Source organism: Arachis ipaensis, chromosome B08 (assembly GCF_000816755.2).
Source record: "Arachis ipaensis cultivar K30076 chromosome B08, Araip1.1, whole genome shotgun sequence".
Classification (NCBI taxonomy): Eukaryota; Viridiplantae; Streptophyta; class Magnoliopsida; order Fabales; family Fabaceae; genus Arachis; species Arachis ipaensis.
In genome coordinates, this window is record NC_029792.2 from 29,084,722 (window position 1) to 29,089,252 (window position 4,531).

A 4,531-nucleotide genomic window follows, 5' to 3' on the forward strand; every position below is an offset into this window, starting at 1 on the left:
TCTTTTATTATTAAATGTGTATAAAAAATTAGTTAGGATAACAAATTTTCTATAATTTAATTAAAATATTTTAAGTTCAAGTTTTAGAAATAAAAAAATATTTTTTTATAAATTATATATAATGAATAGTATTTTAAGAATGAAAGTGTTCACTAACTCTTTTTAATTTTTATATTTTCATATAATTATAATATTTAACAAAATTTATTTTAGTATATATATTTTTGCCCCCACTCTTAAAATTTTCTGGGTTCGTCACTGTATATTTGTATTTGCTTATGGCGTGAGTTGTAGGCTGTGAATTAATTGTGGTTATTTGTGTTATTGTTTGTTATTTTATTTTTTTGTTAATTTATGTTAATTTATTTTAATTTAGTTAATTTATGTTCACAAAATTTAATTTTGCACAAGGTTGATTATCTTAATTTTGGTAGGTGAAAATGGACAACAAACACATGTGGAGTAATGAAGAGAATAATGCTTTTGTTGGCTTCATGGAGGAGTTTGTGGTAGATGGTTAAAGGGATGACTGTGGGCAATTCAAACCCGAAACATTCAAGAAACTGGCTTTGAAGATGTTGGAGGCCTTCCCCGGTTGTACCCTGACTGCAAAGCACTGCAAGAATAAGTACAAGCGGTTGAAGGAGAAGTATCAGTACGCTACTGACATGCTTGGATGCAGTGGATTCGGCTGGAATCATGAGAAATAATGTGGCGAGGTTGATAGCAAAGATGTTCTTGATGCATGGTTGAAGGTGAGTGTGATTCATACTTTTTAATATATCATATAAGCATTTTTTACCCTTTAATTATCTTTTTTTTAGGATTTGTATAGAACTATACGGTGTACACTGAATCTGAGCCACTTTTAAATTTGTATCCGAGCCACTTTTGAATGGAATTTAGAGTAAAATAAAATTTGTGCTTACCTCTTTTGTTCGTGTTGAATTTGATCTTTCTTTTGTTATGTATTTCCCTTTGCATGTTTTCCTCTACAAATTGCATTGATTAAAACAAGTGACATGTAAAAACAATGTGTAATAATTGGTGAAGAGTTAATATTATAATTTGTATGTGTGTTTGTTTTGGTCAGAGTTAATACTATATTTTCACGGGCACATCCAACCAAGTTCTACAGTCTTGGCAAGCCCTTTCCTCTGTTTCATTGGCTGGAGGGTATATTTGGCAGGGATAGAGCCACGGGAGCAGCAGCAGTTAGTGGCTTTGATGTGGAAGAACAAGTTAATGAAGAGACGGAAGACACTGCAATTAGATTTGATGACTCTGAGATGTCTCCACATCCAGACAACGACGGAGGGCCAGCAGTGCAAGGACAAGCCTCACATTCTGAAGCTGGTGCAAGTGGAGGAAGCACAAGGCGATATGGGAGGAAGAGAAAGCAAGCTGACGTTTTGGAAAGGATGGCTGACCATATCCAGCAATCTTCGGCTGACCAAAGGAAGAATGCCCAACTACTTGCTGATGCCATTATTGGTGTGAACGAGAAGTTTAAGGTTGGTGAGAAGCTCACACAGCTTGGATTCGGTGATGACAAGGTGGTGAGGGCGATTTTGAAGTTTGCTGAAAGTTCTAATGTGTATGCACACTTTTGGGACTTGTCAAATTCAGATGATTGGCCTTGTGCGTTCCATTATATCAAGTTGAGAAGTGGCCTACATTTGTTATGTGGATTTGGCTTAGGGTATTAAGTTTTTTACTGTAGGGTTTTAGTATTTTGTGAGATGGTTATATTCAAGATGGTTTAACGTACAAACTTATATTTGGTATACATTTGGATAGATATTTTGGTAATGCCTTTATTTTGGTCTGTATTGAATAGGTGTAGGTTTTTCGTACAATCTTTTTAGTATTGTGGTATGGCCTTTATTTTGGTCACTTGACCAGGAATTGTTGTCTAAGTACAATATTTATGGTCATGATCATGTTAATGAAATTTCTAATAATTCTTTGTTATCAACTGTCCCATTTTGAACTTCGGATAATAAAAAAGAATAATCATTTACCAAGTGGAAGAATTATTTATCTTTTGTAATGACAAGGAATGGTACAATAGAATAGAACTCTGAAAATGTGGGGCTACAAATATGACTTTATGCAAGAAAGACTTTGGTAGCATGTCTGGAAAAGGGTCTTCAAAATATAGGGAGAATATATACCTGCAGAAGAAAAAGATAGGTTTGCAAAGTTTCTCTTTTTTGAAGAAATTGTTGGAGCTACTGAAGGGAGCATATGTGATCACTGATCAGATAGAAGAAGAGCATGAAGAAGAATGTGATGCTGGTTCCTTGGGGTATATGAATGATAGTACCACAATATTTTTTATTTTTTATTTAAAAAGAATATAATGAGAGCAGTAGTGAAGTAAAAAAGACTAGAGTGAGAAAGAGAAGAAGAGATGTTGAAATTATCAAATTCATCTCCAACCCTACATTTTAAAAGTGGAAATGGGTCTTCAATAATAAAATGTTACATGCGAATGTAACTAAAAATAAGTTTATACACATACCGAAATCTGTACTCATTTTATATTTAATAATGAAATATACCGAAACATATTCTCAAACTAGTTATTACAATTTGTCATTTTTGAAGAAATTGTTGCCGCTACTGAAGGGAGCATATGTGATCAGATAGAAGAAGAGCATGAAGAAGAATGTGATGCTGGTTCCTTGGGGTATATGAATGATAGTACCACAATATTTTTTATTTTTTATTTAAAAAGAATATAATGAGAGCAGTAGTGAAGTAAAAAAGACTAGAGTGAGAAAGAGAAGAAGAGATGTTGAAATTATCAAATTCATCTCCAACCCTACATTTTAAAAGTGGAAATGGGTCTTCAATAATAAAATGTTACATGCGAATGTAACTAAAAATAAGTTTATACACATACCGAAATCTGTACTCATTTTATATTTAATAATGAAATATACCGAAACATATTCTCAAACTAGTTATTACAATTTGTCATTTGCCTATTTGATTTCAAAGGTCAAACTACAACTTAAACAACAATACTATGACCAAGACAACACAGACTATAGAAATAACAAGTTGAAGGAATGCTAAAAATTTCAGATACACAACATCAGTATGAAGATTTTTAACTTGTTCGATTGTCTTCAAATTAAAATTCAATTGACAAGAGTGATCATCTCCAATGTCAGAATGTTGGATACTTGGACCTGCCCATCTAAACCATCCACATCGTCTTACAGGACATGCGTAATACTTTCTACCCGGGTTGGCAATACTATTTGAGACTTGTAATGGAGCTCTTAAACCACACTCACAAAAACGTTTCCCGTTACATTGTCGCTGCTGTATGAACCACTTGTAGATCTTCTACTTGTGGAAGCCATTGCTAACCAAGTCGCTATACATTTAACAGTAAGTAAAAATCAAAACAGCTATCAAAAAATAGTAACACAACACAACAATGAATCAACTAGTCCGAATAAAATTATTTAATGAAGCTAATCAAAACAAATTTTCCAGTTCAAGATATTTCCTACATGTTTGAAGATGAAACTACACCAGTTAAGACATGTGGTGATTTGGTATACAATGTTGACATTAGTGGTAAGGCGGTTTAGTTTTGATGTCTTGTCGATGTTTGCATCTTGTTATATTGTTCTTTTTGCTTTAGAAATTGTTGTTATGAACTATCCTGGTTTGATTCAAGGAAATATTGGATTTCAGTTTTAGATGATGTACAAAAAGAAGTAGAGGAGGGGAGGGAGACTTCTTCTCAAGTCAAGGGGCCGCAGATGCTACAATTCAATTGTCAGGAGAGGGATCATTCTCTTTCCAAGGAAGAGATGTCTTTGTCATATTTAAAATCAAATGTTGGTGCTTCTAGTTTTTCCAATAAATTTTCATACTTCTAGTATGTTAGACAGTAGTAAAAATACATTCCCAATTCAAGATAACACACCAGTGTCTACTAATTTTGATAAGGAAAAAGAGTGATAATAGGAACATAATTAGGATAAATAGTTCTCCAATCATCTTCTTTGTTTTTCTATACAGAAATCATCATAAATAAATTTATAAATATAACAATCACAAATTCACAAATCAGCAATTAACAAGTACAAATAAGGTAAAAAAAATTTTATAATACGCAACCATGGAATCAACACTCAACAATCACAAATTCCCAAATCTTAAAAAAAATGACACAGAAATTAGAAATATAAAGCAAATGAGGGCAAATAAGAACTGGGATATGACAACTTCAGAAATCTTCAACAATTGATGAAGTACAAATCAGCAATTTTAAGCAAATCCAGGCAAATCTCAAATCAAATAATGAGGAATTTACATATTCTCATCCATATGAAGCCAAATCAAAAAATGAAGGTTTTACAAATCAGAAAATGAGGGAATCAAAAATGCCATTCAAAATTATCATCTTTGAACTTCACAAAATTAACAAGCAAATAAGGTAAATTGACAGAAGATACTAGGTCCATTGACAGCGAAACAGCGAAAACCAGAGGCACAGCTC